The sequence below is a fragment of the Somniosus microcephalus genome, chromosome 29 (genome assembly GCF_052327205.1).
Source record: "Somniosus microcephalus isolate GS21.2 chromosome 29, FLI_Smic_1.0, whole genome shotgun sequence".
In the NCBI taxonomy this organism is placed as follows: domain Eukaryota; kingdom Metazoa; phylum Chordata; class Chondrichthyes; order Squaliformes; family Somniosidae; genus Somniosus; species Somniosus microcephalus.
The window spans coordinates 42,170,601-42,185,477 of record NC_141015.1 but is presented as its reverse complement, the minus strand read 5'-3'; positions in this window follow the sequence as shown (position 1 = coordinate 42,185,477).

The following is a 14,877-nucleotide window of genomic DNA, read 5'->3' as shown; positions in this document are numbered from 1 at the left end:
TCCCCGCATCCACCCGATCCAACCCCTTCACAATCTTATATGTTTCAATAAGATCGCCTCTCATTCTTCTGAACTCCAATGAGTAGAGTCCCAATCTACTCAACCTCTCCTCACATGTCCATCCCCTCATCCCCGGGATTAACCGAGTGAACCTTCTTTGTACTGACTCGAGAGCAAGTATGTCCTTTCTTAAGTATGGACACCAAAACTGTACACAGTATTCTAGGTGCGGTCTCACCAATACCTTGTACAACTGAAGCGATACCTCCCTATTTTTATATTCTATCCCCCTAGCAATGAAAGCCAACATTCCATTGGCCTTCTTAATCACTTGCTGCACCTGCATACTAACCTTTTGAGTTTCGTGCACCAGGACCCCCAGATCCCTTTGTACTTCAGTACTTTCCAGTTTCTTGCCATTAAGATAATAACTTGCTCTGTGTTGTCTGTCTGTGTTGTCTGGTCTGTGTTGTCTGGTCTGTGTTGTCTGTCTGTGTTGTCTGTCTGTGTTGTCTGGTCTGTGTTGTCTGGTCTGTGTTGTCTGGTCTGTGTTGTCTATTTGTGTTGTCTGGTCTGTGTTGTCTGGTCTGTGTTGTCTGGTCTGTGTTGTCTGGTCTATGTTGTCTGTGCTGTCTGTCTGTGTTGTCTGGTCTGTGTTGTCTGGTCTGTGTTGTCTGTGCTGTCTGTCTGTGTTGTCTGGTCTGTGTTGCCTGGTCTGTGTTGTCTGGTCTGTGTTGTCTGTGCTGTCTGTCTGTGTTGTCTATTTGTGTTGTCTGTCTGTGTTGCCTGGCCTGTGTTGTCTGGTCTGTGTTGTCTGGTCTGTGTTGTCTGTTTGTGCTGTCTGTCTGTGTTGTCCGTCTGTTGTCTGGTCTGTGTTGTCTATTTGTGTTGTCTGGTCTGTGTTGTCTATTTGTGTTGTCTGTCTGTGTTGTCTGTCTGTGCTGTCTGTTTGTGCTGTCTGTCTGTGTTGTCTGTCTGTGTTGTCTGGTCTGTGTTGTCTGTCTGTGTGTACATTATTACATGCCTGTCCCATCCATTGCAATCTCACTTCAACCGATTCATCTCCTAATGAGAGTTACTGTACTCTTGGGATTTCCAGTATATGCACCTCTTTTCTGACCGCACCGGTCGTTTTCACGCAAGATATATTTATGACATTAAAATGTACGGTTGGTACTTTAGGTATAGATTTGTTGAACTGTACGCAGACAATCTAATATACTCTTGTAAAGAAACCAAGGACAAAATCAACATTGATTTAAAATCAATTCGAAAGAACGAATGATCCCTCACAACCTAAAGTTAAAAAAAAGAGACAGCAGGTCCAAGCTTCTTAAAAATCTGTGCCTGAAATCAGAACTGTGGCATTCTTGGCATACATTTAGAACATAACCTAGGATTCATAACACAGAAACAGGCCATCCGATCCAAGTGCTCAATGCCGGTGTTATACTCCGCACCAGCCTCTTCCACACTATCCGCTCCCAGTACTCCTCCATTCCCTTCTCCTTTGTGTATGTATCAAGTCTCCCCCTTAACTGCATCATCTGCTTCAAGCACTCCCTGTGGCAGCGAGTTCCACATTCTCACCACTCTCCCTGTAAAGAATTTCATCCGAAATTCCTTATTTGACCTGTTAGTGACCATCTTATATTTATGTCCCCTTGTTCTGGACTCATCCACAAGTGGAAATAATTTCTGCTCATCCACCCCTTCATAATTATAAAGACCTCTGTCAGGTCTCCTCTTGGTCTCTCCCCCCCACCCCCCTCCCGCCCCACAAAAAAACACCTAGTAGTTCATTTTCTTTAAAGGGGTAGCAAAGGGTTAATTAAGCATGCATTAATTTTTATTACAAAAACGTCAGTAGCTTGCACACGTCCGGCTGTTCGGCTCCAGCATCAACACACAAGGCATTTAACGCCACCGTTGACTGTCATCAGCTAATACCGGAGTAAAAACATTCAAGAGACATGTTCACAGTTTATCTAAAGGACACTCTCCTCTTTGACCCAGGTAAACCACATTGTGCTTTGACAAGGGCTGCACCAGCCGCTTATCATTTCCATTCTTAGACTGCGCAAGTTTGACTTTTGAAGCATAATAAATACTCGAGGAAATTCACACCAAGCAATCTCTTACATTACCATTGCAGCCCAACCTAACTCATTTCTGTGTTTAGTTACAGCAGGCAGATTACTTAAACAATCTACTTTAATATTGACATGCCATTTATTAAGCGAAAAGGCTGTAAATGGAAAGCGATGAAAAATATATTTAGAACAGGTACCAAGGGGGAAACAATTGCTTTACCCGAAAAGTTTGGAATAGTAAAGTGAGCAAGTAAAGAGTCAAAAAATAAATCAGGATATTCAGCTACTTCAGTTATTAGCTGGCCATGGCGAGACGGGGAGGAGCTGATTGCCCATTCTCATCCCAGCATTTCCTAAGGGTTTTATCACAATAGATAGATGTACACGGTTTGTTTTCGTGTTAAAAGCACACAGTCCCAGCCAGGTAAAGGCTGACTTCCTTTCCCTCAAAACAGTGTTCAGGCTTATAAGTTACTTAGCACGCACACACTTTAGACACGCTTTCAACTCGTAAGAAAACCCTCTGATGGATGATGTGGAGTCTCGTCGTTTTATTGCACAGAACTCCAGAAAAAACAGGACTTTGAGTAGACAGTAAGGTTCGTAATATTCACAAATCACTAAAGGCTAGTGAAACAGCAAGCGCCCAGATAATGGACTCTAGGGAACTGGCTCTGTTGGTTCACAGTTGAGGTTTTTAAATGTTTTTCGGACAATAGGCACATGAGAGAATTTCCGCAGGGTGTTTCCCGCAAAGATCTAGCGATCTCCGTGGCGTGAATTTCAGCTCTCCCGACGTTAGTTTGAACCTGGTGTCAAAATCAAGTGAATCTCCAGCGTCCAGTAACAGTGATGTCATCAAGCAGGCTAAGCAGCCAATCACATTGAAGAATTCTCACAGACAGCAAACCAGGAAGTAAAATGCACAGATTATAAATTACTTTTAATAAATTTTAGAGAGAGCGAAATAAAGATTGGGACATACATGTAGGATTAAGGTAGAAGCTGAAATATCATAAATAAACTTAAAAAAAAGAAAAATATGAAATTAAAAGCCATGTAATTCGTATCATATTAATGGAAAATTTGACATTCCACAAATATAAAACTGGTTTTTCAGGGCCAGAACAGTTGTTTAGCAGTCAATACACCATTAAAACCCAATCACACCTCTTTCAACAAGGATTAACCTTTTCGGGGGCGGGGGTTGGAGGAGGTGGGGTGGTTTAATGGCGATATTCCAGCATAATAGGGGAAGTTTTCATCAGGAACTACGTTTCAGTGTGATTTGAATTGATTGCTGGCTCTGGGGAGTTCCACAGCGCAACCTGTGGAGAAGCGTAGAATCACTGACAGCAACATCTGGATTCCCGCATTTATCTGTGCATTCGCTGACTCCAGAAGTTGCTGTCACTTTCAGAGGAATAACGATGGCGAGCGCTGACAGTTTCACCATCATTACCATGCCGTAAAATCTAGGCCATTATTGAATCTGCTTCCACCACCCTTTCAGGCAATGCATTCCAGATCCTAACAACTCGGTGTGTACATTTTTCTTTCCTCATGTCGTCTCTGGTCCTTTTGCCAATTATCTTAAATCTGTGTCCTCTGGTTACCGACCCTTCTGCCACTGGAAGCAGTTTCTCCTTATTTACTCTATCAAAACCCTTCATGATTTTGAACACCTCTATCAAATCTCCCTTTAACCTTCTCTGCTCCAAGGAGAGCAATCCCAGATTCTCCAGTCTCGCCACATAACTGAAACCTTTCATCCCTGGTACCATTCTACTAAATCTGCTCTGCACCCTCTCTAAGGTCTTGACATCTTTCCTAAAGTGCGGTGTCCAGAATTGGACACAATATGCCAGCTGGGGCCTAACCAATGATTTATAAAGGTTTAGCCCATCCGACATGTGCTCACCCTCTGAAAGAGCGACACACCTCATTCCATTCTCATGCCCTTTCTCAATAGCGGTAAAAGAAAATACTTTCGAAGAGTTACCCCTTCCTCTTTCAAAAACTATATTGGATTCTGCTTTCATTGCAGTGTCTGGCTGGGCATTCCGTGTTCTACCATCATTTCTCAACCTGGTAGATTGGGTGTAAGTCCCTCGGGGTTAGGAGGAAAGGGATTGAGAGTGAACACACCTAAACTGATTCGATTTTCCACTTATCTGTAGCTCCATGACACCCTGGGGAAAATATTCTCGTCCTCTCAAAACAATTCAAACTTTGCTCTATTTAGCTAATTGATTGCTTCATGGGCTGTCAAATGAAATCAAATCTACAAAAACTACCTGAAGAATACCCAGGTTCTGTACTTTAGAAGGTCTGATCTGTAATTCAGGTTGAGAAGTGACTTCATCAGTTGAAAGTTGCACCAATGCTGAGTTTCCAAGGGAGAACACGTTGGATTAGTCACTTTTGCAATCATCATTTTTAATTCACGTTTGTCATTACTTTTAATGTGCTGCTCATATGCTATTGATTGTCGAACAACTTATTCTAAATGAAGTATTGTATCAACATCACATGAAATAATTATTTGTACTGGCAGCTGTTAAATAGAATACTCTTTCCATCAGGGGGACATGAGTGAGTGAATGTGCTGCCCTTATGCAGGAGTGATTGACGCAAAGTCATTTAGGCTGAGGTTGTTTCAAGAACGTTGGTATGACTCAGAACTGAAGAATAATATTGTTTATAACTCAACGCCTTAATAAAAGCCCAGAAGGCTGGCCTGGTCACAGAAAATGTTTGTAATGTTCATTTCTTCACCCAGAGGATTTTTGGAGCCTGAAAACTGTGTGCCATTTTGGTCTCCTTACCTAAGGAAGGATATACTTGCCTTAGAGGAGGTACATTGACGGTTCACTAGATTGATTCCTGGGATGAAAGGGTTGTCCTATGAGGAGAGATTGAGTAGAATGGGCCGATACTCTCTGGAGTTTAGAAGAATGAGAGGTGATCTCATTGAAATGTATAAGATTCTGAGAGGACTTGACAGGGTAGATGCTGAGAGGTTGTTTCACTTGGTTGGAGAGTCTAGAACCAGTGGGCATAGTCTCAGGATAAGGGATCTGCCATTTAGGACCGACATGAGGAGACATTTCTTCACTCAGAGGGTTGTGAATCTTTGAAATTCTCTACTCCAGAGGGCTGTGGAGGCTCAGTCATTGAGTATAATCAAGACAGAGATCAACAGACTTTTGGACATTAAGCGAATCAAGGGAGATGGGGATTGGGCGGGAAAGTGGAGTTGAGGTCCAAGTTGAGCTATAATGTTATCGAATGTTGGCACAGGCTCGAGGGGCCGTATGGCCGACTCCTGCTCCTAATTCTTAGTTTCTTGTGGAGTGCTTTGTTACAAGGAGTGGTTGAGGCACAGACCATTGCATCTTTAAAGAGAGAATTGGAGTACTGTTCGAAGGAGAGGAAGATACAGGGTTATGAGGAGAGCGCAGGGCAGTGCAATGAGTTTTGGATTGCTTAAGCAAAAAGCCAACAATGAACCAAATGGCCTCCTTCTGTGGTGTAAACTTAAATGGTTTTAAAAGTTGTATTGTAGAACTATCTGCTGTATGTTGACCTCGGGATTATTTGGCTGACAATGGGTTGTCTGAAATCCACTGTCATGCAAACTTTTGAAATAGCAAAACTGAGCAAAAGTGAAAAGAGGTCACGAAAGGCGCTATATAAATGCAAATTCTTTCTCTCTCTTTCACTCCAACGTCTTTACCCAGAAGATGGCGAGGATGTGGAACTCGCTACCACAGGGAGTGGTTGAGGCAAGCAGCATAGATACATTTAAGGGGAAGCTGGATAGGTACATGAAAGAGAAAGGATATGTTGATGGGGTGAGATGAACTAAGGTGGGAGGAGGCTTGTGTGGAGCATAAACCTGTTGGACCAAATGGCCTGTTTCTGCGCTGTAAGTTCTTTGTAAGTTTAAAAGTTATTGGGCTGGCAAAGAACTTTGATTCTTATAGTTCTGAGATTCGGGTCAATAGCACTAAAGTTGTCTGATTTGCGTGCCAGCCTGGCAATTATGGGGTTAAACCAAAGTTCCCAGTGTTGAACAATTAGTCTGAACTTTTCAGGCAGAAAAGTTAACAGGCAGAAAACAAAGAGTAGGGATAAACGGGTCTTTTTCAGGATGGCAGGCTGTGACTAGTGGGGTACCGCAAGGATCGGTGCTTGGGCCCCAGCTATTCACAATCTATATCAATGATTTGGATGAGGGGACTAAATGTAACATTTCCAAATTTACTGATGATACAAAGCTAGGTGGCAGTGTCAGTTGCGAAGAGGATGTGAAGAGGCTTCAAGGGAATCTCGACAGGCTCAGTGAGTGGGCGAGAACATGGCAGATGGAATATAATGTGGATAAATGTAGGCCCAGAAATTCGGGTCTCCACGGGTGAGTACGCACAGGGTACTCACCCGTAGGCCCAATGGAAGTGCCGGTTTCCTGCATGCACTGCGCATGCGTGGGAAACCGGCACTTCTGTTCCCCTGAAAGCAGGGGTTCAGAGGTTGAACGTGTGTGCGGGAAAGGCTGTGCGTGTGCATCGAACTTTGTTTTCTTTACAGGTTTCTCCGGGAGGGTAAGCCTGCAGAAGTTACACTTTTAAAAAGCAGGTGTAAGGCCTGCTTTTTACAAGGTAAGTGGTGAATTAATTAAAATTAAAACATTTTTTCCACAGGTTTATTATTTTTAAATACTTTAAAGAAAGGTAAGTTTATTTTTAGCCCTGTTAGAAAATAAAATTATTTTTTTCAAAAATGTAAATTATTGTTTAAAATAGTTATTTCATGTAATCTATAGTTTATTTAAAAAATGTGATGTTTTTTAAAAATTTATTTGAAGATTTCGTGCTTTTTGGGGCCGTAGTATTTATAAGTCTTGACAGCTCTTCCTGTCAGACTTATGAATGGAGCATTCCCTGCTCCGATTGGCTCCCCATGGCCCACGTGATCCCAGGGGACGCATCGAACTAACTGCGCCCCTGGGATACGCAAGCACTGCGCACCAGCAGCTGGACCAGGCCCCGGATCGGAATTCCACGGGGGCGCACAGCTCAACGGCCGGCGCGCAAGGTAAGTGCAGGTCGGGGGCTTGCACCCGCGGGAAGCTCCCGACCCGAATTTCTGGGCCCACGTGAAGTTATCCACTTTGGTAGAAAAAACAGAAAGGCAGAGTATTTCCTAAATGGTGAAAGATTGGGGAATGCAGATACTCAAAGGGACCTGGGTGCCCTTGTACATGAGTCACTGAAAGTGAATGTGCAGGTGCAGCAAGCCATTAGGAAGGCAAATGGTATGCTGGCCTTCATTACAAGAGGATTTGAGTACATGAGTAAAGAAGTCTTACTCCAATTATATAGGGCCTTGGTGAGACCACACCTGGAGTACTGTGTACAATTTTGGTCTCCTTACCTAAGGAAGGATATACTTGCCATAGAGGGAGTGCAACGAAGATTCACGAGATTGATTCCTGGGATGGCGGGACTGTCGTATGAGAAGAGATTGAGTAAACTAGGCCTGTATTCTCTTGAATTCAGAAGAATGAGAGGGGATCTCAATAAAGCATACAAAATTATGACAGGGCTTGATAGGATGGATGCTGGGAGAATATTTCCCTTGGCTGGGGTGTCTAGAACTAGGGGCCACAGCCTCAAGATAAAGGGTAGGCCATTCAGGACTGAGATGAGAAGAAATGTCTTCACACATGGGTGGTGAATGTTTGGAATTCTCTACCCCAGAGGGCTGTGGAGGCTCTGTCATTGGGTATATTTAGAACAGAAGTCGATAGATTTCTGACTAGTAAGGGCATCAAGGGATATGGCGATAGGGCCGGTGAATGGAGTTGAGGCAGAAGATCAGCCATGATCTCATTGAATGGGAGACTCCTGCTCCTAATTCTTATGTTCTTATGTTTTTATGTTCCAAACTGGACAACCCACAGGAGGAAGTTGCTGAAGTTCACTGTAGGCACACCTGAATATGCTCAAATCACAAAGCGATGATTGCCTTGCAACGGGTCTCACAAACCTTTTTACAGATATAAAGACATAAATAAAAGGGCCAAAAATTAAATTAGATAACCACATAAAACATAATTTCTGATCAGAAAATCATAATTAATAATGCAAAATAAAAACATAAAAAGCTGGAAATACATAGCTGGACAGCCAGCATCCATAAGTTTGATGTTTTGGGATGTTCCCGTAATAATATGAAGTTGAGCTCAAGTGTTTTTTCGGAATGAGCAACTCCCAATGCAGAATCAAAAGGAATTGGGCAGGATTGTGAAACTGGATTTTGCTGAGTATTGTTGCACTGATGTCTTGGATCGAGTGAACAGCGTGTCATCACATCTCCGGTTGACAGCAAACACACTCAAGGAATTTATTTGTGCACTTGATGGTGATTGGATACCAATAAACTTCACAATGTTTGCTTGCATTTGTTTAACACTCCAGGCATCTTGTTTGCCTTTGATTATCCCTTATGCTTAAACATCTAGGCGTTTCAAGGCAATATTGTACTGTGATTACATACCTTTGGTATTTTACTGTGCGGTTAGTTCTAACTTCTTTCTAAACATGGGCCCTGTGCTTTTTGCAAATAAAAAGAAAGAATGAAAGAACTTGCATTTCTCCAGCATCTTTCATGACCTCAGGATGTCCCAAAGCACTTTACAACCAATGAAGTACTTTTGAAGTGTAGTCACTGTTGTAATGTAGGAAATAAGCAGATGAGAGATATACATTTTGCTTCAAGGTGCAAAATATTTCGATTAATTCAATACATTTGATAGTCACAGCATACATTTACACTGCAGCGTTCGATCTGAGCCCCACTCTGAGACCAGTGGTTGCAGTTCAGTTTCCAGCCAGGCCAAACCCTGTTTACACAGCTGGTTCCTGCTGGAACCATAACTGTCTTGTTTTAGAGAGGGCTTTGTGTGAGTCTAGATACAGGCACGGATAGAGCTGGCACCCAAAGGTTAGAAATGAATGGTGCATTCACACCACAAGTCGGAAGCAGTGTTGGCTTGACATAGGTGCTAACCTTGTGCAGTGTAATTCAGACGTCAAGACCCGAATGGACACTGAAGTGAAGTAGAGTGAGATTACCTCCTCCAGGATGTGTCACTCGAATTCTCTCTGGAGTCTGGTTGGACCCTGATGCTGGAATAAAGCTGCATTCACATTGTAACTGCCACATGGGCATGGAAGCGAATCACATCATACTGCCTACAGCTGTAGTGTGAATGTATCCTTAACATAGAGAGAGGAGGGAGGAATCCCCACTCTCTAGACCAACAATCTCTCCCCTCAGCACTTTACAAAGCAGGTTTGAAACCACCTCAGATTTACACTCCGTGTGGTGTCAAACCCAAATGATGTAAGACTACCTCCCATCCCCTTGCTTGGCTTTGGAGTCAGGATGGACCCTGACTCTGGATTAACACTGCAGGCGTAGCTTGGTGTGAAGCAGAAATTGCTGTGTAGATTCACCATTCCCTATTCTTGGGTTTCGCTGTAATCTAAGGAAATCTGCAAATGTTGGAAATACACAGCAACTCCTTCAGCATTTGTAAAGAGAAAGGACAGATAAGGTTGGGCGTAGACCCTTGGTTAGAACAGAATATCAGACTTTATACATTAATGCCGTATTAAGTGTAGTTTACGTTCATAGTCATATGACCACAAAAGACCACCAAAGAGCAAAGATGAGCCTATATAAAACCATAATAAGACCTCAGTTGGAGCACTGTGTGTAATGTTGGGTTCCACACAATGGAAAGGATATTTTGGTAGAAATAATGAGGAGAGGAAATATAAACTAAAGGGTACAATCCTAAAGCGGGTGCATGAACAGAGAGACCTGGGGGTATGTGTGCACAAATTGTTGAATGTGGCAGGGCAGGTTGAGAAAGCAGTTAAAAAAGCTTATGGGATTCTGGGCTTCATGAATAGAGGTATTGAGTTCAAAAGTGTGGAAGTTATGATGAAGCTGTATAAAACACTGGTTTGGCCTCAACTGGAGTATTGTGTTCAATTCTGGGCACCGCACTTTAGGAAAGATATGAAGGCCTTAGAGAGGGTGCAGAAAAGATTTACGAGAATGATTCCAGAAATGAGAAACTTCAGTTAAGTTGATAGACTGGAGAAGCTGGGGTTGTTCACCTTGGAGCAGAGAAGATTGAGAGGAGATTTGATGGAGGTGTTCAAAATCATGAGGTAGCTGGACAGAGTAGATAGAGGGAAACTGTTCCCATTAGCAGAAGGATCATGAACCAGAGGACACAGATTTAAGGTGATTGGTAAAAGAACCAAAGGCGACCTAAGAAAAAACATTTTACGCAGCGAGTGGTTAAGATCTGGAATGCACTGCTTGAAAGGGCGGTGGAGGCAGACTCAATCATGGCTTTCAAAAGGGAGTTGGATAAGTACCTGAAAGAAAAAAAATTGCAGGGCTACGGGGAAAGGGCGGGGGAATGGGACTAGCTGAAGTGCTCTTGCAGAGAGCCGGCACAGGCTCGACGGGCTGAATGTCCTCCTTCCGTGCTGTAACCATTCTATGATTCCCGGCCAGCCTCCCAACTTGCACCCTCCATAAACTTGAGCTCACCCAAAACTCTGCTGCCCGTATCCTAACTCGCGCCAAGTCGCGTTCACCCATCACCTCTGTGCTCGCTGACAAATATTGGATCTCAGACTGGCAATGTTCTTGATTTAAAATTCTCATCCTTGTTTTCAAATCCCTCACCCCTCCCTATCTCTGTTACCTCTTCCAGCCCTCCAGCCCTCCAAGGTCTCTGCGTTCCTCCAATTCTGGCCTCTTACACATCCCCGATTTTCTTCGCTCCACCTTTGGCGGTCGTGCCTTCAGTTGGCTAGACCCTAAGCTCTGGAATTCCCTCCCTAAACCTCTCCGCCTCTCGACCTCTTTCTCCTCCTTTAAGATGCTCCTTAAAACCTACCTCTTTGACCAAGCTTTGGTCATCTGTCCTAATATCTCCTTACGCGGTTCGGTGTCAAATTTTGTTTGATAATCACTCCTGTGAAGCGCCTTGGGATGTTTTACTATGTTAAAGCCGCAATATAAATGCTAGTTAATTGTTGTTGTTAATATGAGCACAGGGCGGGTAAATGTGATAGGGGCTATCTGCTGGCCTGGAGGTTGTGTGGACAGAACCTGGCCAGGCCCAATGGCCTGTTTCTTTTATATATTTCTATGAATACTGAAACCTGGAATTGCCTTGTCAGATGCACAAGTCACTTAGGCACTGGACAGGATAATCTCAAGGTTTGTAAAGTATTCTGCTTTCAATTAGGTTTTCATGACCTCACAGGGAGTAAATGGCTTTACCTTCTTTCAAAGGGAGTTGTCCGCAATGGATAAAAAAGACCGGTCAAAACTCGAACTTGTTGTCATGGTAACCCAGTTTAGGTGACTTGTATTTCACCACAGTTGTAACCGAGAGCTCTTAGAGCAGCAACGTATGGTTGAAGAAATTAAGTGTTTTACAATTTACCAGTCTCAGTTTGTAACTTCCTCCCATTGCAACAAAGATTGGGTAGTTCAGGGTTCTGAGAAAGCAGTTGCCAAATCCACACCCTTTTATTGTTCAGAACCACACATAATAATATCCCTGAAGTGGAAATGTGTGACACAGAAGTCTATCCAGCTCGTTTGTGATTCCACACTTAAAAAAAAATATTGCACAACCATTTTACAGAACATTTTTAGCATTTTGCGAAATGGGCAAGTTTAAAAACAAAATTCACTCTCCTGTGACTTAGCGTGTGTTAATGTTTGGCGCTCTAATTCATCGCATTTGTAAATATCTTTTTTCAAGTGAATGGAGGTTTAACGGCGATTTTAGATATATGGATTTGTGCCCCACTGGTTTGACCAGAATTTACATCATGCCATCACTAAGGTGCGTTTTTGTGTCATTCTCTTGGAGATTGTCCGCGCCAGCGTTTCTCAAACTGGGGGTCCACAGACCCCGGGGGTCCATAGAGACTTTCCGGGGGTCTGCAAAATAATGTGAAAGTGCTTACCGAGCAGGGCCGGCCTTACGGATAGACAGACTCTGCAGTGAGAAGCAGGCACACCCATCTCACTGATACCTGTAAGTAAATACCTATTTCCTCAAAAGCATTATTAAAGCACTCTTCACAAGCAGCTATGAGTAATATATAGTATTATAATTTAGATGGGAGGACTGTGATTACTAATACATTTGAAAAGGGGGCCCTTCAACCAAAAAAGTTGGTCTACGTCACAATCTACCCAAAGCCCCACAGTTAAAGCGGAATCTCTACCAGACTGACTGAGGATACTTTAACATTGAGGCACAGAGTGAAAGGGCTCAGGCAAGTCGTCAATATAGTGGCGATCTGGGGCAGTATTTTCCATTGCTAGGATGGAGCTGGTAGAAAACTATATTTAGCTGTGACAGAGCTACAGAGAAATTGTAACGCTCAAGATCGTTCAAGACCTTGAAGGAAAACATTGTTACCAGTTGTAAAAATAAAATGGCGTGAAAGAAAGAGAAAGAACAAACTTCTCTCCTCACATTACTACAGAGAAAATTCAGCTATAACAACAGCAACAACAACGTGTATTTATACAGCACCTTTAATGTAGTAAAACGTCCCAAGGCGCGACACAGGAGCGATTATCAAACAACATTTGACACCGAGCCACATAAGGAGAATTCAGGGCAAGTGACCAAAAGCTTGGTCAAAGAGGTAGGTTTTAAGGAGCATCTTAAAGGAGGAGAGGTAGCGATTTGGAGAGGTTTAGGCAGGGAATTCCAGAGCTTAGGGCCCAGGCAACAGAAGGCACGGCCGCCAATGGTTGAGCGATTATAATCAGGGATGCTCAAGAGGCCAGAATTAGAGGAGCGCAGATATCTTGGGGGGCGCGGCTGGAGGAGATTACAGAGATAGAGAGGGGCGAGGCCATGGAGGGATTTGAAAACAATGATGAGAATTTTAATCGGGAAGCTTTAAAAAGTTAATATATATATAAAATCTCAATCCTGAGCTATATTTGTATGCAGAGATAGATTATAAAATGATTCGTATTTATACCTGAAGTATTTATTTTGTATTAAATGAAATATCATAGAGGAGGGCAAACATGAAGACAACTTATGCAGTGAAGTGAGAGACCCTAAAGAACATACAGGTCACACAGAACATCTTTAAACAACAGATCTAATAAAATATTACATCACGCTTTCCATTTCCCAAACCAGTGAGGTAGATTCAACCTAGTCATTTGAGTGGAATTATCTAGAAAAAAAAATAAACAGAGCATTTATACAGTATGTGCAATGTGATGATAGGTACTTTACAATAGATGCGACAAGCATATCCAGCTCTCGGATTTCTTTAACACTATCACAGCAAGCAAAAGCACTCATTGCCAAATTGAATAGATAAAAGCAACAACCTAATATTTAAGCTGTAATTATACTGTAGCTGCTGATCTCGAGACCAGCCAAACCCATAATGGTTTAAATGGATTGAACGGGTGGGAATATGCACATTAGTGAACCAGTTTCGTCTTTACAATAACCTGGCAGCTTTCATGGTCACTCTTCTGCTGCCAGTCATAAGTTACAAGATTTATTGAATTCAATGTCACAACTTGCCATGCTGAACTCAATACCTCTGGGGTGCTAGTCCAGGACCATTGCCCCGACAGACTACAAACTTGAGCCCATAATCTAGGCTGGCACTCCAGTGCAGTACTGAGGGAGTGCTGCACTGTCAGAGGTGCTGTCTTTCAGGGGAGATGTTAAATCAAGGCCCCGTCTGCTCTCTCAGGTGGATGTAAAAGATCCCATGGCACTATTTCGAAGAAGAGCAGGGGAGTTCTCCCCGGTGCCCTGGCCAATATTTATCACTCAACCGATATCACTAAGAACAGATTATCTGGTTTTATTATTATATTGCTGTTTGTGGGAGCTTGCTGTGCACAGATTAGCTACTGCGTTTCCTACATTACAACAGTGTCTACACTTCAAAAGTACTTCATTGGCTGTAAAGCGCTTTGGGACGTTCTGAGGTTGTGAAAGGCGCTATAGAAATGCAAGTCTTTCTTTCTTTTACACCCACTGTATGATGATCTCTCAGTAGGAATTGTGAGCTAAAGGGTTGGAAACAAGACTGATGATTCCCCCCTCCAAAGCTTGGGACCACCACAGCTGTTACAAATTCAAGTCTCCTGTCGATGCCTTTTTGGGTTTAGTGGCATCACTTCCTCCCAGTAGTGTGAATATCTTACAGACTCCTGCTGTTCTACATCTACTTGTACAATCGTGTGACTCAGGGATGTAACATCAGCGTCCCCTTGTAATTGGGACTGAATAGCTGTGCCTTTTGCACAATTGTTTCTTCAATCTCTCAGAAGGCAGAGTGAGTTAACACTCAGTGAGCCAAGGCTGGATACGAATAGTTAACCTGCTTTTTTTCCACAATGAGTGAACATAAAGAATAACAGTTATGATTAGATTCACTTAAGTCAATCGGAACAATTTCTTTTCCTGTAGTGGTATAAAATAAAGAGCACGCTATGCTTCCCCACATCAGTAGGCCACCTTACATGGCTTGGAAAAGACATCTTCTGACTGTCCATCCAGAATTTCTGACTTTCTGAGTCTGCCAGTAGTTTTCACAGCTCTCTGTTTAAAAGCCTGACTGTCCCCATAGTCTTTCTGTTATCAAAAAGACTCTCTCTCTCACTTTTG